The following is a 24856-nucleotide window of genomic DNA, read 5'->3' as shown; positions in this document are numbered from 1 at the left end:
ATCTTTCCATGGAATGATCTCTGTATTTGCTGCCCAGACTAATTTATGCAACTCTAAACACCTCTACAGACGTTTGATGCCCCAGCCTCCAAAACATTCCTGGTTCCTGGGTTTTCTGCACCCAGCTGGGAAAACTAAACAGTTCCCCAAACATTTTTCCTACAAGACCCCTTATCTAATATTTTTAAATGCCTAGAGTCCTTTCCCACTATGGCAGGTGTTAGTTTTGTACCAGTTAATTGAGAAAATAATGACCGAAGCTCCTACTGATACAGGCACTTTTTAGAATGAATTTGCATTTCACTGTTTGAAACAGCATCTCTACACAGTTGAAAAACAAAATTACCAATCTGTGGCAGCCACTGTATTTATTCACACAGTGGACAGAGCCATTCTCCTAATAGATATAGCCTCACATTGATGTTAAGGTCTTTCCAAAGATATTCAGCCCTCAGATTGCAAATCACCGACCACAGCTAGTTAACCAGTTAGGTAATTATTATCCTCAGAAAGTTAATTTTTCCTACAGTTTCCTCATTTTATGGCACAGGATGGTAAATGCTAAAGCAACCACATGGGGAGTCTGGTTTGTTTGAGGTAGGCACCATAGATTACAAAGATAGAGATCCTTACTCACCTTTACAGCCCAATGATATTCTGATAAAGAACCTAGAAAGCAATTGCTTAAAGGGCAGAACTCCTGTTTGGTTGTTTGCTAGTTTTCCCTTCCGAACAGACTCATTAAGCACAAGAAGCTGAACAGCAGAGTTTTTTTCTTTAAAAAAAAAAAAAGAGGCAAAACTGCCTTCCAAATCCAAGAGTTCACATCAGACTGCATACAAATTGCTGGGATCTCTCTTCATTCAGCCTAGCAGCTATTATTCCTACTTCTATGTGACTTGCATGGCAAACACGGGAACAGGAGGCCGAGACAAAGAGCCAGGACAGACAATAAAATCGCTGTGTGTGTTTGCTTCTGCAATCTACCAGGCTAGTCTTTCCCTCACAAATTTTTTCCATATGCTGCTGACCATTATACAGGTACTTTTAGAAAATGAGAAAGAAAAAAAGAAAAAGCCATCAGTTGTCATAGAAACAATAGCAATTTCAGCCACCTTTGTGCGAACAGACAGAAAGATTGCTGCTGCTTGGCCAGTTTCCAAGCACCCAGGTTGAGAAACACTGGCTAGCTTAAAAGAGAGCCCCTGAATTTCTCCCACGCCAGCAAACTGATACTCTTCAAGTGGGCTGTCATTTCGTTGCCTGGAATTGAAGGTTAATTAAAATACAGCCTTGGATGTGCGAACATTTTAAGAAAGACACATTCCTCAACCCCAAACTCCCCTGTGTGAGGTCTAACAAGCCAATTGTAACCTTGTGCACTGGGGTCAGGCTGTGGTGTTCACCTGCATTCTGATGGGATCTGTTCTCATCAGAGAAAGATGAGATCACCTCTAAGAGATCTAATTAAGCTGGTAATTAAAGTTAGCTTTGGGAGATGAAATGTCCCCAGGGTGAGGCTGAGATGCCAGGATTCGTGCTGACAGCGTGCACAGCCAGGTGCTCGTGGCTTTCCCCAGTTTATGGCCTCTTTAAGACACCTGCAGAATGGCTTCCCTTGTAAATCAGCAGGCCAGCAGAAGTCACCCACCCGCCTTCCAAATGGCCAACAGCCACGGGAAGTGTTCAACCCAGAGGTGTGATGCAGTGACCTTAAATACAGAGTCCATGTAAAAATGTGGGCTGGCGAAGAAGACAACACTCCTGTTAGCAGGATTTATGGAAGTCTCTCTCTCACTTTTCTCAGTTTCTACGTGTGAGTACTGAAGCATCGTAGACCATCAGGAAGACAGTAGAGCTCAGTGGTGAAATAAGTGGGCAGAGGGTCAGTGACAGACAGGAGGGCAAATTGAAGTGAAGTTTAGAAGAAACCACAGAGTGGGAGGGAGAGGCATCAGGAGCCACCCAGAGGGGAAGCAGGAGGGAGCAGGGCACACAGAAACAAAGACAGGGGGGAGGGCAAAGGTTTCCACCCGCTGGGGATGTGCAGACGCCCCGAGCCGGCTAGACAGTCCATCTGAGGTTTGAGACCTGGCCCAAATTCACCCAGTCGTTTTACATGTACTCATGCTCCCAAAAGAATAAATTATATACCAGATGAGTTGGGTTAGCTTCAGCTGTGTGAGACAGAAAATCAAAAAGAGCCCTGGCAAAAGCCAGAGGTTGGCAGACCAGAGCTGCTATGCTGTTCTATGGCATTCAGAGACCCAGATTCCTTGTAGCTTTCCATTCCGCCTCTGGGCTGAGGACCTCGGCCTCATGGCCCATAAATGGCTATTATAGCTGCAGCCATCATAAGTGCATCCCAAACAGCAGGAAAGATGAAGAAGGGCACACTCTTCCCCTTCTACAAAGGCTTTCCAGAATTATCACCCAACACTTTCACATAAAACTCATGGGCCAGAACCTACTCACGTGGTCACACCTAGTTGCAAGGTCTGTATACAGAAAATGTGTTTGGATTCATTGCTACTCTGAATAAATTATTAAGTAAAAGGGGAATAGACACATTAGGTACCTAGAAGTCTCTGCCAGTCAGGGTATTTCTTTCTGGACTCTCTGATCATCTCTTTAGAGTGTGTCAATCATGGTCACAAAAAGGAAAGCTGTCCCCCTATTCACCACTCACCATGTGTGGTGTGTGGGGTGTGATGTGGTGTGTGTGTGTGTGTGGTGTGTGGTGTGTGTGTGTGTGGTGTATGCATGTGTATGTGTGTCTTGGTGGAGGGGAAGTCCCATCAATCGATTCTCCAACTCTGCAGACATCAGCTGGATGTCTCACAGTTTAATTCTGATACTACAGCCAGAGTCAGTGTAGACCTCACAGGTTAAGGGCTCAGTCCCATAAGACAGCACCTGCCCCCAAGCCCACCACCACTTCAGACACCAATTGCAAGTCCAGGCCTCCCATACTTCTGACCAACAGGCTGTAATAACTAGTTCAGTTCAGTTCAGTTCAGTCGCTCAGTCGTGTCCGACTCTTTGCGACCCCATGAATCGCAGCACACCAGGCCTCCCTGTCCATCACCATCTCCCGGAGTTCACTCAGACTCACGTATCGAGTCCGTGATGCCATCCAGCCATCTCATTCTCTGTCGTCCCCTTCTCCTCCTGCCCCCAATCCCTCCCAGCATCAAAGTCTTTTCCAATGAGTCAACTCTTTGCATGAGGTGGCCAAAGTACTGGAGCTTCAGCTTTAGCATCATTCCTTCCAAAGAAATCCCAGGGTTAATCTCCTTCAGAATGGACTGGTTGGATCTCCTTGTAATCCAAGGGACTCTCAAGAGTCTTCTCCAACACCACAGTTCAAAAGCATCAGTTCTTCAGCACTCAGCCTTCTTCACAGTCCAACTCTCACATCCATACATGACCACAGGAAAAACCATAGCCTTGACATGCGACATGGGGTCGCAAAGAGTTGGACACGACTGAGTGACTGAACTGAACTGAACTGACTAGACGGACCTTAGTCGGCAAAGTAATGTCTCTGCTTTTGAATATACTGTCTAGGTTGGTCATAACTTTTCTTCCAAGGAGTAAGCGTCTTTTAATTTCATGGCTGGGGTTCCTATAAACCCCTTTTTGGGTTGAGTAATTTGCCAGAACAGCTCACGGAACTCAGAGAAACATTTTACTTACTATTACCAGTTTATTATGGGCTTCCCTGATGGCTCAGATGGCAAAGAATCTGCCTGCAATGCAGAAGACCTGAGTTCAATCCCTGGGCCAAGAAGACCCCCTGTAGGAGGAAATGGCAATGCACTCCAGTATTCTTGCCTGGAGAATTCCATGGACAGAGGAGCCTGGTGAGCTACAGTCCATGGGGGTCGCAAAAGAGTCAGACAAGACTGAGTGACTAACACAGACAAACAGACACACAGACACACACACACACACACACCAGTTTATTATAAAGATATAATGATCAATGCAAAGAAATAGAGAAACAATAGAATGGGAAAGACTAGAGATTTATTCAAGAAAATTAGAGATACCAAGGGAACATTTGTACAAAGATGAGTACAATAAGGGACAGAAATGGGATGGACCTAACAGAAGCAGATGATATTAAGAAGAGGTAGCAAGAATACACAGAACTAACTCATGTACACCCATGGTGGATTCATGTCAATGTATGGCAAAACCAATACAGTATTGTAAAGTAAAATAAAGTAAAAAAAAAAAGAATACACAGAACTATACAAAAAAGATCTTCATGACCCAGATAACCACAATGGTGTGATCACTCACCTAGAGCCACATATCCTGGAATGAGAAGTCAAGTGGGCCTTAGAAAGCATCACTACAAACAAAGCTAAGGAGGTGATAGACTTCCAGTTGTGCTATTTCAAATCCTAAAAGATGATGCTGTGAAAGTGCTACACTCAATATGCCAGCATATTTAGAAAACTCAGCAGTGGCCACAGGACTGGAAAAGGTCAGTTTTCATTCCAATCCCAAAGAAAGGCAATGCCAAAGAATGCTCAAACGACCACACAATTGCACTTAACCTCATACACTAGCAAAGTAATGCTCAAAATTCTCCAAGCCAGGCTTCAGCAATACGTGAACCATGAACTTCCAGATGTTCAAGCTGGATTTAGAAAAGGCAGAAGAAGCAGAGATCAAACTGCCAACATCAGCTGGATCATCAAAAAAGCAAGAGAAAAACATCTATTTCTGCTTTATTGACTATGCCAAAGCCTTTGACTGTGTGGATCACAACAAACTGTGAAAAATTCTTCAAGAGATGGGAATACTATAACACCTAACCTGTCTCCTAAGAAATCTGTATGCAGGTTAAGAAGCAATAGTTAGAACTGGACATTGAACAACAGACTGGTTCCAAATCAGGAAAGGAGTATGTCAAGGCTACATATTGTCACCCTGCTTATTTAACTTGTATGCAAAGTACATCATGCGAAATGCTGAGCTGGATGAAGCACAAGCTGGAATCAAGATTGCCAGGAGAAACCTCAATAACCTCAGATATGCAGATGATACCACCCTCATGGCAGAAAGCAAAGAAGAACTAAAGAGCCTTTTGATGAAAGTGAAAGAGGAGAGTGAAAAAGTTGGCTTAAAACTCAACATTCCAAAAGCTAAGATCATGGCATCCAGTCCCATCACTTCAATGCAAATAGATGGGGAAGCAATGGAAACGGTGACAGACTATTTTTGAGGGCTCCAAAATCACTTCAGATGGAGACTGAAGCCATGAAATTAAAAGACATTGTTTCTTGGAAGAAATGCTTTGACCAACCTAGACAGCATATTAGAAAGCAGAGACATCACTTTGCCAACAAAAGTCCATATAGTCAAAGCCATGGTCTATCCAGTAGTCATATACAGATGTGAGTGCTGGATCATAAAGAGGGCTGAGCATCGAAGAACTGATGCTTCCAAATTGTGGAGCTGGAGAATACTCTTGAGAGTCCCTTGAGCAGTAAGGAGATCAAACCAGTCAGTCCTAAAGGAAATTAACCCAAATGTTCATTGGAAGGACTGATGCTGAAGCTGAAACGCCAGTACTTTGACCACCTGATGGCAAGAACCAACTCACTGGAAAAGACCCTGATGCTGGGAAAGATTGGGGGCAGGAGGAGAAGGGGGCAATGGAGGATGAGATGGCTGGATGGCATCACTGATTCAATGGACTTGAGTTTGAGCAAACTGGGAGGTGGTGAAGGACAGGGAAGCCCAGCTTGCTGCAGTCCATGGGATCATGAAGAGTCGGATAGAACTGAGCCAATGAACAAACACAAGGACAGAGAGGTGTGCTGAGAGCTGCACAGCACAAGCCATCTGTGTCTTGAGCAAGCAGCATAAAATTTCCAGGAGAAGGTTTAAGCCCTAGGTGATTATTGAGGAGGAAGAACCCCCACCTTTGCCCAGAAAGGAAATTGCCATGTGATAAGAACCAAGATGCAAAAGGAAGTCGGTACGATAGAAAGAGAACAGGCTTTGGGGCGGTCTATGTAGTCATCTAAAATTTCTTGAGCCCCCACTATATGTCGGGCACTCCCCAGGGGGTGCAGCAGTAAGCACGGGTTCATCGGCAGGAAGTGAAAAGAAAGGATCTTAATCTCCAGTTTCTAGAAATGAAAATCAAACAGGGGTAAAGGGACCAGGTTCTCTGTAATTCAGAAAATGATGGGGCAGCTTCAGATTTCAGTTCATTCGAAGGGATGTTAAAGGGAAAAAAACTTATTCATGACACTTCTTAGAGAAATTTAAGGCAGACTTTATTTGAGGGTTGAAGGACCACTGCAATGGGGTTCCACAGTGGGAGAGAAAGACTGCCTTAACTCCAAATACAACAATAAAAAGTGGAGATTTATGGTGGAGAATCAGGGTGAGGTCAGTGGATACAAAATTGCTAAGAGGAAACATCAGGAGTAAAAGAAGGTTCTAGTAAACTGACTCCCCAGGATTCTTGCTGAAGGCAGCCAGGGTGATCAGAACCCAGGGTGATGGTGAAAGATGAGGAACTTAATTAGACTCTGAGGCTGATCAGATATTAAGGGTGGGGGACTCTTGTTAAACTGACTGAGGATTCTTGGTAAAACTGGACAACGCAGAGACAAACAGGGAAGTCCAAAAGTCAAGGCCTAGTTGGAAAAGAGCTCAAAGGAGCCTGATTAGAGTTTCGTCAAGGAGAGAATCTTTGTCAAGCACTGGAAAAAAACAAAAACAAATAAAACCAGAAGGAAAAAAACTCAATTATATCATAATGACAAATCAAGAACAGCTGTGGAGTACACATACGTCTTCTATATTTTCTTTCTTATTCTTCTAAAATGAAGATAATAACCATGCAGTCTATACTATCATTCAAGTATATATTCACTGCAAACCGAAGCGCAACCTGGCCCGAGGGAGCAAAACATCATACGAGTTCACTGCCTGAAATCTGTCATCACAGAGCCATGCCTTAAAAGATTTTGCCCTTCCTTTTCTCATCTTTCCTCCTCTCATAGGGAGCAGCAGGGCATTTTCCATTTGAATTTGTTGCTGAGAATAGATTTTGAGTACCTCAGGGTAAACTGAGAAGTGGTACCCATGTAGTACTCTTAAAGTTAGAACATTTGTCTCCCTTACATCTATCGGCATTTTATTCCTAGCACCAATTCCTACATGATCATCTTCCTTGCTCCCCTACAAGTAGGAGATGCCTCGAACATTTAAAAACTAATCAAGCAAAGACATGGGAGAATCTTAGATGCATATTTCAAAGTGAAAGAAGCCAGTCTGAAAAGGTTACATGCTGTATGATTCCAACTATATGACACTCTGGACAAGGTGGAACTATAGACATTAAAAAAATTAGTGGTTACTAAGGGTGGGGAAGGAGGGAGATGAATAGGCAGAACAGACAGGATTTTAGAGCAGTGAAACTATTCTGTAGGCTACTATAATGTCAGATTACATGTCATTATACATTTGTCAAGACTCATAGAATGTAAAACACTAAAAGTAAACTCTAAGATAAACTATGGACTTCATTCTAGAGAGTGATGTTAATAATCAGAGGCTATGGTGGGGGTGGGAGGGTGGTAAGGGAGAAATTTCTGTATCTTCCTCTCAATTTTGTTGTAAATCTAAAACTTCTCTTTAAAAACTGTCTTATAAAAAGATGAATGAAGCCTCATTATTTTGAATTTTATATTATTTTGGGAAATGCAAACTTTTGTGTTGGGATGAGATTTACAGGACAGGGTTTCAGAAAAGTTTCTAAACCACTTAATAGCACAAACACCATAATAAGGCCTCTGACAAATGACTTCTTTTCCGGAGATAAACTATTTCTCTTTGGGGGATAGTTAAGCGAAAACCATTCCCTGACACCACCTGATGGGAGTGTAAAGGACCGCTATGCAGGTGCCAGGGGAGCCAAAGGGAAGCGTGGAGGGAGGCCTTCTCTTCTTACCCCACTACACCCCAGTGTTCAGGGCTGTGTTTAGCGCTGGCCACACCTCTCCCTCAAAACCGGGTGGTGCTGTGAGAGACACAGTGAGGACTCCAGGAGAAAAAAGGCAGGCGGGGACGCCAATGCAAAACTGGAGATCAAAGTGGTCTCCGACTAAAGGCGGCGGGTCTGCATGAGGAAGTGGCATGTGGGGGTAGGGGCATTCCCTCTCACACTTGGCCGTGAACCCCGCAAAGGGCTGCAGAAACAGTGCCGAACAGAAATGGCTCTGCAGCAGGCAGATATAACACCTTTGAGGCCAGGCCGGGGAGCTTTGCCGGCGCTAAAACCTAAGGTGTAGGGGAGGGTGGTGGTGGGGTATACAAAGAACAAAGGAAAGTCGGAAATCTCACGAGTATCAAAGAAAAGGGCTCGAAGAAATGCTGCCGGGGGGAAAAAAAAAGCTTCAACTCGAGATGCTTCCGGAATTTTCGGATGCTGATGTAGCCGCCTCCGCTGCCCTCTGCAGCTGCGCCTCTGAGCGCTGCCTTCTCTCTAACTGCCACTTTGATACCACAGTCTTTTGAAGTCTTTTTTTCGTATATTTGTCATTCACTTCTGCATCAGAAAGAAGTCACTGTTCCAGGGCTTACCCGGTCGAGAGGCTCTGCTAGGAGCGAGGCAAAGACAGGTCCGTGGGCGCCCTCTCCTGATTCTACTGCGAAGCTGCAGCTGGTAGAGCTGAAAAAAGAGCGCGTGCGTTTTTCCCGTTACCGGTGCAGCAAATTTTCATTAAAATTACCCGGTATCTGTGGCTATCAACCTTAAGCGATCACCAGAAACGCCTGGAGGGAAGCGTAAAAACAAGATTTCTGGGTGCCGCCCCCAGAGTTTCTGATTCAGTAAGTTTGGAGTACAGCCTAGTAATTTGCATTTCTAGCGAGTTCCCAGGTGATACTGGTTAAGGGAACAGAGTCCCAGAACGACTGCTGTCTACCCAAGAGACTGGGCAAGGTAGGAAGGCACTTTAGAAAATCAGTGGACCTTATTTTCTGGATTATTGGTGCTAATTTTAGGTTTCCAAATAGACTTTCTGAGAAGAATGTTTCCTGAAATTGTTGTCAGATTTACTTTATTTCGGGTTTTCCAGTGGCTCAGACAGTAAAGAATCTGGTGCAATGCAGGAGATGCAAGAGACAAGAGTTCAATCCCTGGGTGGGGAAGATCCCCTGGAGAAGGAAATGGCAGCCCACTCCAGTATTCTTGCCTGGGAAATCCCATGGACAGAGGAGCCTGGTAGGCTACGGTCAATGGGGTCACAAAGAGTCAGACACGACTGAGTGACTAACACTTTATTCTAAAGCAGCTCTTTGGAAACTGAAAAAGCTTTCAACTTGCCAGCGTGTCACTCAAGGTAGTGAATGGTGCCACCTGAAGACCAGAGGTCCAGGCCCCCACCAGTGCGCTCCCTCTTACAGCCTGCAGGAACCTCAAGTATCCTGCCATGACCTTGATGTGCAGCAACGTCTATAACGGCCACCTAGGGGAAAAACACACCTCAAATGCTGCTGAGACAGGAGAATTCACCACACACGCACGTACCTACCACCTCCAGACTGCTTTCACCAGCAACACCCACCTTCTTCTGAAGATCTGTGGCACCAAAGCACCCTGGGGTGTGGCTGTGGTAACTTTCGTCTCTGCTCTCCCGTGTGTGGTGGCAGGTGTGAGAAAGCCAGTTCTTGGTTGTTGCTGGGTTTAGGTGTTTTGAGGCCCCAGTCTGCCCTCAGGACAGGCTCTCTCACAGAGCTCTGCCTCACACCTTCAACTCCACTTCCTTCTCACTTGATGCTTTACATGCTCTGAATATACTTACAGTTCCTCCTCTCTGCCCACAGAACCCTTGGGCCTGTGGGCCTTGTACCTGGAATGCCCGCCCCTCACCCGCTCTTCCTCCCACCACCTTGTCGGAAGAACCCCTGCCTTCCATGAGGATTCAACACCTCCCTTCACACACACACACACACACCCCACCCCGAGACTGAGTAGGAACCTGTACTACAGAGTTCCCACAGCACCCAGGCCAAATACAGCCCTCAGCATGTCTGCATGCTCGCTCACTCAGTTGTGTCCGACTCTTAGCGACAGTATGGATTGTAGCCCGGCAGGCTCATCTGTCCGTGGGATTCTCCAGGCAAGAATACTGGAGTGGTTGCCATTTCCTCTTCCAGGGGACCTTCCCGACTCAGAGATCAAACCCGCATCTCCTGAGTCGCCTGCATTCCTGGCAGATTCTTCACTGCTGAGCTCTCGGGGAAGTCCCACAGCCCCCCCACTCCCGTGGCAACTGCACGTTCGCCGGGTTGATACCACTAGACTCCTTGGAGGAAGGACTATGACTTTTTCATCTTGGCACCTTCAGATCTAGCTCAGCACCTAGAATGTAATGGGTGCTCAGTATATATGCTAGAAAGAGTGAACACGAGGAGGCAGGATGGAGAATTCCTACATTATGCATCCACATAAACTGAACAGCAGCGTGCGTAGGTGAGCCCAAAGAGCGTTTGAAGGCCAAGAAAGCATCACCATTCTCAACCCCCAGACCATGCAAGAAAAGCCACACTTTCTGGAAGAGAAAGCTGCAAGCATGCTAGGTGGAACCCTGGCAATCCCAGGGCAAACAACACAAGTAGTACCCAGGCCTCTGGATTCATTATCTGATATTTTCAGCACACATTATCATCAAGATATTGGATAAGCCCAATGATGAAAAAGTGGGGCAGAGAATAGTAACAGGGTCTCCAGACGACAGCGCAGCATTGGCAGCCGTGAAGGTACAAAACTCAGATCTCACTTCAAAAATTAACTTACCAACAGCGACAAGGACTGCACTGAGCTGACGCCTTACCGCTGTTGGCACCCCCAGGCTTCACCTAGGCTTTGCAACTTGGCCAGGCTTATTCCTAGAAACTCCCAGCCAGTGACTCAGCAGGGCACGGAGACGGGGACATAGTCATTTCTGCTAACATGGGACTGCTCTGAGGGCAGCAGTTACTTAAGAACTTCCAACTGGGTTAACCGATACGGTCAAATCTCTTTAGCAGTCTGGGGCTTTCCCAGCCCAAGCCTGCTTCTTCTCCCTTTCATTCCTCACAGACAACACCCCCTCACTAAACCTCTTGTACTCCTAACTCTAACTCAGCAGGACCTTGTGGGGCCTTGCCAGGGGCAGACCCTTCCCCCATATCCTCTGCGGTAGCTCCTCTCCAAAGTACCCAGATCAAAGAATTTCATACGTATTTCCTGAGTTTTTCAGGTGCTAAAAACCACCACCAAGTGGAAGAAATTAACTACTTGATGATCATGAGTACATAGCTCCCAGAATTGCTGGCACCTAAGGATTAATAATGACCTCCCTGTTACCTCACCTTTGACCAATCAGATAATTTGTGGAGGAGCTGATCACAGACCTGGGACTCCTCCCTCACTTTGACTTTAAAAATGCTTTGCTGAAACTTTTTGAGGAGATGGGGTTTGGGGGACATGAGCCACCTGTCTCTCTCTCCATGGCCCTGCAATAAACCTTTCACTGCCCCAAATGACAGCATTTGTTTGGCCTCACTGTGTGTGTAACACACAAATTTACATTCGGTAACAACTCCTTACCCTCTACGTCACTGAGGACCTAGCACAGCAGCCAAAGCCAGAAATAACAGGAGGAGATACAAAGGAAAAGCAGGGCTAGGCGGGGGTGGGGCGAGGAGCAAGGTCCCTGCCACTGACCAAGTGCGTCAAACCCAAGGTCCTATTGGTGACCTTGATCTCAAGTGGCCTCTGCCTGCAGCAGCTTGAAGCAGAGTCTCGGTTCCCTAACCAGGGAGTGAAGTCAGGCCACGGCAGTGAGCACTGGGTCCCAGCCACTGACCACCAGGCAAGTGGCCAGTGACAAGGCTCCGGCTTGTCTGCTTTCTAGAAATAAATTTCAACAAAAAGAAAAGTAGTGAAACAAGTAAACAAGTAGTGAAACAAGAGTTTCTTAGGAAAAAGAAAGTATCTGTGAATAGACAAATATAGGTGGGCTGAGAGAGAGAGAGCTGTGCCTTCGCTCTGAAGCTGAAGCTGAAGCTCAAATACTTTGGCCGCCAGATGCAAAGAGCCAACTCATTAGAAAAGACCCTGATGTTGGGACCCTGGGCTCCCCTGATAGATCAGTTGGTAATGAATCCAGCTCCTGCTTTCTGGAGACTCCAGTTTGATTCCTGGGTGGGGAAGATCCCCTGGAGAAGGGAAAGGCTACTAACTCCAGTATTCTGGCCTGGAGAATTCCATAGTCCATGGGGTCACAAAGAGTCGGACACAACTGAGCAACTTTCACTTTGTTTCTGATGCTGGGAAAGACTGAAGACAGGAGGACAAGGAGACAACAGAGGATGAGATGGTTGGATGTCATCACTGAGTCAATGGACATGAGTTTCCCAAGAGACGGTGTAGGACAGGGAAACCTGGCATGTTGTAGTCCATGGGTTCGCAAAGAGTCAGATCCGATTGAGCAACTGAACAGCAACAAAATCACTTCAATGGGGCATTTCTTCCCAGTTTCCTCTGGGCAGCCATCTTACTTTGCTTGGCCCTGAGTCCATTTTACTATAACTCAAGGTCCTCCCCTGTGTACAGGTATACCTCTTAGCTGAGATGGATCCTAGTACAGAGGCCTATGAGAAATTATGTACGAACTGGCACCATCTCCTTTTTAGCCCACAACGAGTCTTTCTGCATGTGGAAGTTCTCCTTGACCTGAAGAATGAGAAATATGTGGTCTCTTTATCTTTTATCTGGGCAGGGCCCAGCTCCTCCCTGCCTCTGCCATTATCATATCTTGGAGTATCTGCCCACAGGAGAGAGACTCCTGCTCAGCCTGGGGCTTCCATGGAGACAACAGACACTGGTATCGTCCATGTTATTAAATATCCTCATCACTTCATGTTCTAAAGCAAGTTCCTTTAGCTCCAAACTCCATGCTACAACTGAGACAGGACTGGACAGGGCACAACCTTTGAATGAATGAAATAGCCCCAGGACATGTATAAACTGATTAGAGTAACTAAGTCCAAGATTGTGATTCACACAGTCAAAAGCTTTGGTGTAGACAATAAAGTAAGTGAAAGTGAAATCGCTCAGTCGTGTCCGACTCTTTCTGACCCCATGGACTGTAGCCTACTGGGCTCCTCGGTCCATGGGATTTTCCGGGCCAAGGTACTGGAGTGGGGGATTTTCCGGACAAAGGTACTGGAGTGGGTTGCCATTTCCTTCTCCAGGGGATCTTCCTGACCCAGGGATCGAACCCAGGTCTCCCTGCATTGCAGGCAGACGCTTTACCCACTGAGCCACTAAGGGAATGTAGATGTGTTTCTGTAACTCCTTTGCTTTTACCATGATCCAGCGGATGTTGGCAGTTTGATCTCTGCTTCCTCTGCCTTTTCTAAATCCAGCTTGAACATCTGGAAGTTCATGGTTCGCATACTGTTGAAGTATTACTTTGCTAGCGTGTGAGATGAGTGCAAATTGTGTGGTCATTTGAACATTCTTTGGCATTGCCTTTCTTTTGGATTGGAATGAAAACTGACCTTTTCCAGTCCTGTGGCCACTGCTGAGTTTTCCAAATTAGCTGGCATATTGAGTCCAGCACTTTCACAGCATCATCTTTTAGGATTTGAAATAGCTCAACTGAAAATTCCATTGCCTCCACTAGCTTTGTTTGTAGTGATGTGTCCTAAGACCTACTTCACTTCTTATTCCAGGACGTCTAGCTCTAGGTGAATGATCATACCATCCTGGTTATCTGGGTCATGAAGATCTTTTTTTGTATAGTTCTTCTGTGTATTCTTGCTACCTCTTCTTAATATCTTCTGCTTCTGTTAGGTCCATACCATTTCTGTCCTTTGTTTTGCCCATCTTTGCATGAAATGTTCCCGTGGTATCTCTAATTTTCTTGAAGAGATCTCTAGACTTTCCCATTCTATTGTTTTCCTCTATTTCTTTGCACTGATCACTGAGGAAGGCTTTCTTATCTCTCCTTGCTATACTTTGGAACTCTGCATTCAAATGAGTATATCTTTCCTTCCCTCCTTTGCCTTTAGCTTCTCTTCTTTTCTCAGATAATTGTAAGACCTCCTCAGACAACCATTTTGCCTTTTTGCATTTCTTTTTCTTAGGGATGGTCTTGATCACTGCCTCCCGTACAATGTCATGAACCTCCATCCATAGTTCATCGGGCACTCTGTCTATCACATCTAGTCCCTTGAATCTATTTATCACTTCCACTGTATAATCATAAGGGATTTGATTTAGGTCACACCTGAATGGTCTAGTGGTTTTCCCTACTTTCTTCAATCTAAGTCTGAATTTGGCAATAAGGAGTTCATGATCTGAGCCACAGTCAGCTCCCAGTCTTGTTTTCGCTGACTGTATAGAGCTTTTCCACCTTTGGCTGCAAAGAATAGAATCAGTCTGATTTTGGTGTTGACCACCTGGTGATGTCCATGTGTAGAGTCTTCTCTTGTGTTGTGGAAAGAGGGTGTTTGCTATGACCAGTGTGTTCTCTTAGCAAAACTCTGCCAGCTTTTTTCCTGCTTCATTTTGTACTCCAAGGCCAAATTTGCCTGTTACTCCAGGTATCTCTTGACTTCCTACTTTTGCATTCCAGTCCCCTATACTGAGAAGGACATCTTTTTTGGATGTTAGTTCTAGAAGGTCTTCTAGGTCTTCATAGAACCATTCAACTTCAGCTTCTTCAGTGTTACTGGTTAGGGCATTGACTTGGATTACTGTGATATTGAATAGTTTGCCTCGGAATTGAACAGAGATCATTCTGTCATTTTTTGAGATTGCATCCAAGTACTGCATTTCAGATTCTTGTTGACTACGAGGGCTACTCCATTTTTCCTAAGGGATTCTTGCCCACAGTAGTAGACATAATGGTCCTCTGAGTTAAATTCACCCATTCCAGTCTATTTTAGTTCACTGATTCCTAAAATGTCAATGTTCCCTCTTGCCAACTCCTGTTTGACCACTTACAATTTACCTTGATTCATGGATCTAACATTCCAGGTTCCTATGCAATATTGTTATTTACAACATTGGACTTTACTTCCATCACTGATCACATACACAACTGGGTGTTCTTTTTATTTTGGCTCCATCTCTTCATTCTTTTTGGAGTTATTTCTCTACTATTCTCCAGTAGCATATTGTATACTTACAGACCTTGGGAGTTCATCTTTCATTGTCCTATCTTTTTGCCTTTGCATACTGTTCATGGGGTTCTCAAGGCAAGAATACTGAACTGGTTTGCCATTCCCTTCTCCAGGGGACAATGTTTTGTCAGAACTTCCACCATGACCCGTCTGTCTTGGGTGACCCTATAGGGCATGGCTCATAGTTTCATTGAGTTAGACAAGGCTGTGATCCATGTGATCAGTTTGATTAGTTTTCTGTGGAAAATTCTTAAAGAGATGGGAATACCAGACCACCTGACCTGCCTCTTGAGAAATCTGTATGCAGGTCAGGAAGCAACAGTTAGAACTGGACACAACAGACTGGTTCCAAATCAGGAAAGGAGTACATCAAGTCTGTATATTGTCACCCTGCTTGTTTAACTTATATGCAGAGTACATCATGAGAAATGCCAAGCACAAGCTGGAATCAAGATTGCTGTGAGACGGGGATAATCCAGAGAGATGATATGGGATGGGAGGTGGGAGGGGGGTTCAGGATTGGGAACTCATGTACACCCGTGGCTGATTCATGTCAATGTATGGCAAAACCAATACAGTATTGTAAAGAAAAAAAAAAAGATTGCTGTGAGAAATATCAACAATCTCAGATATGCAGATGATACCACCCTTATGGCAGAAAGCAAAGAACTATAGAGCCTCTTGATGAAAGTGAAAGAGGAGAGTGAAAAAGTTGACTTAAAACTCAACGTTCAGAAATCTAAGATCATAGCATCCAGTCCCATCATTTCATGGCCAACAGATGGGAAACAATGTAAACAGTAATAGACTATTTTGGGGAGTGGGGAGGGCTCCAAAATCACTGCAGATGATGACTGCAGCCATGAAATTTAAAGATGCTTGCTCGGCTATGACCAACTTAGACAGAATGTTAAAAAGCAGAGACATTACTTTACCAGCAAAGGTCCTTCTAGTCAAAGCTATGGTTTTTCCAAAGCTATAGGTTTTCTAATATGGTTTTTCCTGGATATGAGAGTTGGACTATAAAAAAAAAGCTGAGCATCAAAGAAATCATGCTTTTGAACTGTGGTGTTGGAAAAGACTCTTGAGAGTCCCTTGGACTGCAAGGAGATCCAACCAGTCCATCCTAAAGGAAATCAGTCCTGAATATTCATTGGGAGGACTGATGCTAAAGCTGAAACTCCAATATTTTGGCCACCTGATGTGAAGAACTGACTCATTTGAAAAGCCCCTCATGCTGGGAAAGATTGGGAGGAGCAGGGGATGAGAGAGGATGAGATGGTTGGATGGCATCACCGAATCAATGGACATGAGTTTGAGTAAGCTCCAGGAGTTGGTGATGGACAGGGAAGCCTGGAGTGCTACAGTCCATAGAGTCACAAAAGTCAGACATGACTGAGAGACTGAATTGAAGTGAACTGAAATGAAGTCCAAGATGTTGAATGAATGGACTTTCACTAGATCTTGAGCCTGAGCTCATTGTATCATATCAGCAAGCTAAATGACACACCGCAGGCACCATGACAGTTCCAAGTGAAAATCACTCAGTGTATCTGACTCTGTGACCCCATGAACTATACAAGTTCATAGAATTCTCCAGGCAAGAATGCTGGAGTGGGTTGCCATGCCCTCCTCCAGTGGAGCTTCCCAACCCAGCGATGGAACCCAGGTCTCCTGCATTGCACTCGAATTCTTTACCAGCTGAGCCACAAGGGAAGCCCAAGAATACTGGAATGGGTAGCCTATCCCTTCTCCAGCAGGAATCGAACCAGGGTCTCCTGCATTGCAGGTGGATTCTTTACCAACCCAGCTATCAGCGAATCCCCAGTTCCAAAGCCAAACATAAAAGGTCAAAAAGTGGCTCCATTCTTGGAAATCCTCATCCCTTCCCCAACATAGTTGCAATAATCCTCCACTTATTAGCCTATGAAATTACCCAGCACTATAAAAACTGACAACCCCATACCCTGGGGTCTCTCACCCTCTGAGCTGGCCCACACTGTCTGTGGAGAATGTATCTTCCTGAGCAAACCTTTCACTTTTCTATGGCTGCCTCTTGAATTTTTTCCTTTGCAAATCAACACATTCTTGGTGGCAGTCCCAGGAACTCCCTGAGATATAAACATCTCTCTAGCCCCACTCTCTTTCCTTTTACTTTTTCTTTTTTTGACTGCTCTGCCGCAATGTGGGCTCTTAGTTCCCCGACTAGGAATCAAACCTGTGCCCCCTGCCTTGGCAGCTCAGCTTAACCACTGGTCTGCCAGGGAAGTCCCCCCACTATCTTTCCTGCAGCACAACCAGTCACACAAAATCACATCCTTGACACCTAGGGAATGTTTTCAGTGCATCAAATTAAAAACACAAGCCCCTCCCTCTCACAAGCATAACCTTGGCCTGAGTATCCTTTACTAGCTCACTGCCAGCACCAGAGTTCTGCCCCTTTCGGTGAAATGTCCTCAAAAAGGCAAGGAGGATTTAAAGAATTATCTATGCCTATAATTTCAGGTCTCCTCAAATCTACATCTTCTGACATCCTAGAACCTTTTGGTTAAAAAACCTGAGGTGAGGTGAGGAGAAAGAAACTAAAATGAGGAGTCTTATCTAGTCAGATTGCTCCCAAATATTCCTCTAGCCCATCCACTAGCTGTCCACCCTTGTTGCCAAAGATGCAAGAGAGAGGCCAAATGTACCTCACACATATCTTCCCACCAAGTCCAACCTCAGAAAATCTTCAAGGTATCAAAGGAAGAGAGTGAGAGATCTACCTCCAGGTGAGAACATGGGAAGGTTGCAGTAATTCATCTCACTTCAAGGAGCTGCCCTTTGGGTATTAATTTAAAAAGTAACTGGTGGTCCAGTGGTTAAGAATCTGCAGGGGACGCAGTTTTGCTCCCTCATCCAGGAAGAGTCCACATATTGAGCAGAAACTAAGCCTGCACACCAGAACTACTGAGCTGGCATGCTGCAAGAACTGAAGCCCAAGCACCCAGGATTTGTGCTCTGCAAGAAGAGAAGCCACTGCAATGAGAAGTCCACGCACCACAGTGAGGAGTAGCCCCTAGTCTCCACAACTAGAGAAAGCCTGCACAGCAAGGAAGACCCAGCACAGCTAAAATATAAATAAATAAAATTTTTTTAATGGTTTTAAAAATTGTTTAATAAAATAAAAGTAACCACACAAACCAGCCATATAGATTCCTTTAGCCCACCATTCAATATTGCAAAATAATTTTAATCCAGCTTCTTCAGCCAGCCCAAATTTCAGATGCATGCCTATCTTAAAATGTATCACTACCCACCTTCACACTGTTCATTGCATCCCCAAAAGGTCAGCCTAAGTATATCTTTAAAACCCTGCCTTCTGCCACAATCATCCTTTCTTGTTCCATCTGGCTCCCAAGATATATTTCTTGGTCAGCATAGAACTAAGGACACACTGACCCACATAGTGACTCTATTTTCGCTCCTGCCATCCAAGACAGTTGAGAATTAGGTTCGTTTTCTTTGCCTCTAGGCTCTTATAGATCCCTGGGAACTGAAGGGTGGCTAAGAAGGCAGCGACTTTATCTACCACCTTTAATCAGGGTCGTGCTTAAGCCTTCTCAACAGATGAGAATTGATGTTTAAAAATAATTCCCAAGATGCTGAATGAATAAAAGAGGTCATTTCATTAATTCTATGGTGAGTAATGGACAGTTATGCACATAAATGACATTGCCACTGGCTGTGCTGCCCATAGAAATCCAGCCTGCACAAAAATGCTGCCCAGAGAAGTGTAATCTCATCTGGGACACATTATCGACAGATGAAGACATAATGGACCAGAAGTCACAGAGTGTCTCCCAGCTTGATACATGAATCAAATCGACTTTCTGAAGTCCTCTGGGAACATGCATAAAAACCTGGGAAAAGGAACGTCTTTCTCTGAGCAACTGTGATCAACTCTCAGGGTATTTCCTGGAGATTTATAGTGAGGCCACTCGCTGAGTGGATCATACATGTCATGCCACTAGCCCTAAACTGGACACTCATTTCCAGGAAATCTGCTGCCCTTGAATCATCTTTGCTATAATAAGCATGAAAGAAGAGGGTGTGATAATGTCCCCTGGAAGAAACCTTTGGCCTAGTTTTAGAGAATCATTTGCCGGGGATCAGCCTGAAATAATTCATCCAGTCTTCATGACTCTTTTTGGAAAGAGGTTAATGACTCGTTGCCAGATGCACTTGGGGCGGGGTGGGGGGGGGGGGGATGGAACCTCATGAGCATTCCTGTGGCAATTGATAAAACTGAACTAGGGTCCCAGGTCAATCATTTATTGCATGTACATCTATGGGAAAGTTGTTTAACCTCACAAAGACTTCATTTTCTCACCTGTCAAATAAAGGCAATACCAACTGCCTTAAAAGTGGTGGTAAGGATTAAATGGACATCATCATAGCAGTGGAATTTAAGAGCTGCTCATTGGCCTCAGATTCCTGTGTTCAGAATGGTGTCTCACCAGCTGTGTGACTTTGAACAATTTCCTTACCCTCTGTTCCTCAATTTCTTCATATCAATAATACTTATTAATGGTATTTGTATGATAATAAAATGAGTTAGCACAGTGAAAAAAAAAAAAAGCTGAGAACAGTGCCTGACATAGTAACCACCCAAGGAGTGTTATTGTTATCATTTTTTGTAAAGAACCAAGTGGGTCCACACTTCATGTGACAGGCGCAGTAAACAGGAGCTCTCTCTGCCCCTGTTCTCTTGGCAAACTCCAAGGGAAATAAATGTTAGGTAACATTACTCAGTACCTTTTATTTTCCAGTTCCTCTACGTAAATGAGGATTACAGCAAGAGATTGTCCCCTTATCTCCATGGACCTTTTTGCCTCATTTCCCATTGGAAATATTTCAGACGTGACTGACCCCAAGTCCAACAAACTTGACCTCTAAAGCCCTCTTGACAAAAAAACACATTCCCTCCAACCCACCTGGTGCCAGACAAAAAATACACTCCCTCAACTCACCAACCCACCCAGGTGCTTCAGATACTCATGATTCCATAATCCAGAAAATATTTGCAAAGCACCTGCCACTTACAAAGCAATAGGAAGAACACAAAAAAGGAGCAGTTGTGAACTCTGCTCGAGGACCTGATGATTAGTAGGAGAAAGGAAAAACAAAAGGCACAGGGTGAGAGCCGCCATGAGAGGGCAACAAAGGGCATCAGAAGCAACTTCAGGAAGGAAGTGGCATTGGGACTTCAGCTTAATCAAGGTGTAGCATCCATGGGAATGGGGAATTCCAAACGGAAGGAGGAATGGGAGCAAAGGCTTAGCTGTTAGAAAACATGAGGGGAAAAAAAGGCAAGACAAACAACAACAACAACAAAACTGACTGCGGGTTCCCTGGTGGCCTAATGGTTAGGGTTCAATCCCTGGTCAGGGAACTGAGATTACACAAGCCTCAGAGCATGGCCAAAAAGAAAAAAACAGAAAGCATGAGAGGGAGGATACAAGGGAAGTATACAAGGTCATCCCCTCTGACATAGGCTTAGGATAAATAAAACATTAGAGTTGGAGATAAAAACTTTTAAAATGATATTTAGGGTAGAACTGGAAGAGTGTAAGTCTATCTGTAAAGTGGGGAGACAATGAAGATTTTTGAAAGGTAAGTAGCATGACTAAAGCTATTCTTTTTTTTTAAGATTGCTTTTTTTTACCTTTTTTTTTTTTCCTGATGATGATCATTTTTAAAGCCTTTATTGAATTTGCTACAATATTTCTTCTGTTGTTTGTGTTCTGATTTTTTGGCCATGAGGCATGTGGGATCTTAACTTCCCAACCAGGGATGGGACCAACATCCCCTGCACTGGAAGGTAAGTCTCAACCACTGAACTGCCAGGGACGTCCCCTATAAAGATGGTTCTTGGATAGCAAACCTAACAGCATTGCAGAGGATGAGTCTGAGAGGAGAGAGATGGGCGTTAGGAGATTGTTACTTGAGTTCGAGTGAGAAAGGGGGCGACTGGTGAGGGTGGGAGGGGAGAGTGAGGAAGATATGGGATGTAGTTCCCACAGATCTCTGCCGATGACTGGACTGGGAGATGAAAGAGAAGGAAACCAAGGATAAGCCTCAGATCTTGAACGTAGCTCCCTGATGGAACACAGGGGTAACATCCTCCACAGAAGCAGGGGAGAAGATCTTGGCTTTGATGAGAAATGATGACTTGAGTTTATCCCTCTAAGAATGAGTCCTGCCTTTTCCACATTCTCTTTTGAAACTGCAAAAAGAATTACCTTCTCATGTTCTGTCTTTATTTACAGGATCAGGTGTCTGTGTCATAAGGCCCTGGGACCTCTTGAGTAGAGAGGAAAGAGTGACAGACTAGAGGCAATCTTCTCTTCCTTCCTCACAAGTTTGTCTCTGGCTCACGAGGGAGAAAAAATAACAGGAGGATTTTCCACTACCAGAATGTAAATGCAGTGGGGCCAGGGAATTTTGCTTTGTGTTGTTTTTCTCAGTGAAGTATCTCTAGTACCTAGACCAGTCCTTGGCAATAGTTGGGAGATCAATAATGTTTAGACAGTGTATTAAAAAGCTGAGAAATCATTTTGCTGACAAAGGTCCATATAGTCAAAGCTGTGGATTTCCCCAGTGGTCATATACAGATGTCAGAGCTGGACCATAAAAAAGGCTGAGGACCAAAGAATTGAGGCTTTTGAAGTGTGGTGCTGGAAAAGACTCTTGGGAGTCCCTTAGACAGCAAGGAGATCAAATCAGTCAGTCCTAAAGGAAATCAACCCAGAATATTCACTGGAAGGACTGATGCCAAAGCTGAAGCTCCAATACTTTGGCCACTTGATGCAAGGAGCCAATTAATTGGAAAAGACCCTGATGCTATGAAAGATTGAGGGCAGGAGGAGAAGGGGATGACAGAGGATGAGATGGTTGAGTGGCACCATCAACTCAATAGACATGAGTTGAGCAATTTATGGGAGATGGTGAAGGACAGGGAAGCCTGGTGTGCTGCAGTCCTTCGGTTAGGAAAGGGTCAGACATGACTGAGCAACTAAGTAACAACAATGATGTTGAATGAATGAATGATCCCTGTTTCTAGGCTTATGAAAAAATAAAGACTAGGTCTACATAGCTCACTCAGGCTCTCCCTCCCAACCTCAGTCATCTACTTTGTTCATTCTTTTCATTTTTTTTATCTTTGTCCAAATACATCTAGAAATAAGTCTCAAATTGCCCTGCTTATTTCTTGGAAGAAAAGTTATGACCAACCTAGATAGCATATTAAAAAGCAGAGACATTACTTTGCCGACTAAGGTCCATCTAGTCAAGGCTATGGTTTTTCCAGTGGTCATATATGGATGTGAGAGTTAGCCTATAAAGAAAGCTGAGCACCAAAGAATTGATGCTTTTGAACTGTGGTGTTGGAGAAGACTCTTGAGAGTCCCTTGGACTGCAAGGAGAGCCAACCAGTCCATTCTGAAGGAGATCAGCCCTGGGATTTCTTTGGAAGGAATGATGCTAAAGCTGAAACTCCAGTACGATGGCCACCTCATGAGAAGAGTTGACTCATTGGAAAAAACTCTGATGCTGGGAGGGATTGTGGGCAGGAGAAGAAGGGGACGACAGAGGATGAGATGGCTGGATGGCATCACTGACTCTGAGGGAACGTGAGTCTGAGTGAACTCCGGGAGATGGTGATGGACAGGGAGGCCTGGCGTGCTGCGATTCATGGGGTCACGAAGAGTCGGACATGACTGAGCGACTGAACTGAACTGATAGTCGTACACTCTTGCAAAGCTCTCAGGAACTGACAGTTGAGGGAAAGATAACAAGTAGAAGCTGTCTGATGATCAGGAAGTTGGATATTTACGATATTACCGAACACAGTTCCTTGCTGAGGAGGAGGCTAGATATGAAAGTATGCAAGGATCTGACTTATTTTCATGATTTTATTTTCTATTTTTTGGCTCACTGTATAATTTTCATTTCTCTCTTAGAACATGATTGGGCAGCGATTTGGAGACTGGAATGCCAACCAGAATATGTTATCAGTCTCTTTTGACGCTATGGGAGGATGCCTTACAACCAGTTTTGGCAAATTTGAGGAGCAGAATCCTCTATAGATTCTCAACAATTATCACAAGGTCGATGAGTTGGTCTGAGAAAGACGACATCAAGATGGAATATGTTTAAGTGGCTAAGGATTGGGAATTGGAAGGATGTTATTCAAAGGAGTAGTTTATGAGTCAGAGTGGTCTTGACATCAGAAGCTTTAACCTCAGGTCCACCCATCCGGACTCATTATAGTCAAATTGAATCTTATCTTCCTTTTCTGCTTCCTGAAACTGAATCGTGGTTTCCTCTGTGAGTATTATCAGCTGCCTAAAATTTTGTAAGATAAAAGAATGTTTTCTTTTTTGGAAGTTGCTACCCAAGGGCTCAAACTCATTTCCAAACCTACAAGTTTAAACTTGGTAATGTTCAACATGAGCCACTCATCCTCCTCTCTTCAAATTATACTCTGGAGTCATTTATTATGGGCCTATTGCATGCCAGGCACAGTGGGAATAAGAACAGAAATGAATAAGACTGTCAGCCTTGAAAAAAAAAAAGAGCAAAAACACAATTCCTGTGTAGAGAAAGACACACAACCAGCTCTTCTAGAACAGGCCATGGACAGGGCTAACATAGCCACTGAAAGTTTTTGAGTAGTAAGTTTCATGACACCCAGGCTTAGCTTTTTCAAATGGCTTCCACTTTATTTCTGTCATGACTAACTTCATTCTTTCTAAAGATGTGCAGAATAAAAGATAAATGATATGCTCATTTTACAATTAGTATTGAGTCCATTCTGAGGAATTATATAGGCATGGAATGTGTCAAGGCTGTATATTGTCACCCTGCTTATTTAGCTTATATGCAGAGGACATCATGAGAAATGCTGGACTGGAAGAAACACAAGCTGGAATCAAGATTGCCGGGAAAAATATCAATAGCCTCAGATATGCAGATGACACCACCCTTATGGCAGAAAGTGAGGAGGAACTAAAGAGCCTCTTGATGAAGGTGAAAGAGGAGAGTGAAAAAGTTGGCTTAAAGCTCAACATTCAGAAAACGAAGATCATGGCATCCGGTCCCATCACTTCATGGGAAATAGATGGGGAAACAGGGGAAACAGTGTCAGACTTTATGTTTTGGGGGTCCAAAATCACTGCAGATGGTGATTGCAGCCATGAAATTAAAACACGCTTACTCCTTGGAAAAAAAGTTATTACCAACCTAGATAGCATATTCAAAACAGAGACATTACTTTGCCGACTAAGGTCCATCTAGTCAAGGCTATGGTTTTTCCAGTGGTCATATATGGATGTGAGAGTTAGCCCATAAAGAAAGCTGAGCACCAAAGAATCGATGCTTTCGAACTGTGGTGTTGAAGAAGACTCTTGAGAGTCCCTTGGACTGCAAGGAGATCCAACCAGTCCATTCTGAAGGAGATCAACCCTGGGATTTCTTTGGAAGGAATGATGCTAAAGCTGAAACTCCAGTACTTTGGCCACCTCATGCAAAGAGTTGACTCATTGGAAAAGACTCTGATGCTGGGAGGGATTGGGGGCAGGAGGAGAAGGGG

At 44.4% G+C, this 24856-nt stretch overlaps 1 long non-coding RNA gene across 4 annotated transcripts in view; it reads right to left on the bottom strand.

The window, feature by feature from the left end:
- The window catches only part of LOC138445301 (uncharacterized), a 313499-nt gene that overhangs the window by 275340 nt on the left and 13303 nt on the right, over window positions 1-24856 (bottom strand). The window contains exons 1-2 of one of the 4 annotated variants that reach the window (XR_011258797.1): window positions 9609-9833; window positions 8623-8710 (exon numbers count right to left, since the gene is read on the bottom strand). The exons of 1 other annotated variant lie outside the window; for it this stretch is intronic. This is a non-coding gene — a long non-coding RNA (uncharacterized lncRNA). Of the gene's footprint in view, window positions 1-8622; window positions 8711-9608; window positions 9834-24856 lie in introns of those variants that run through there. 2 more of the 4 variants (XR_011258795.1, XR_011258796.1) reach the window with 2 other exon arrangements.

This window comes from Ovis canadensis, chromosome 1 (assembly GCF_042477335.2).
Source record: "Ovis canadensis isolate MfBH-ARS-UI-01 breed Bighorn chromosome 1, ARS-UI_OviCan_v2, whole genome shotgun sequence".
NCBI lineage: Eukaryota > Metazoa > Chordata > Mammalia > Artiodactyla > Bovidae > Ovis > Ovis canadensis.
This window is presented reverse-complemented; position numbering and strand designations above follow the sequence as displayed.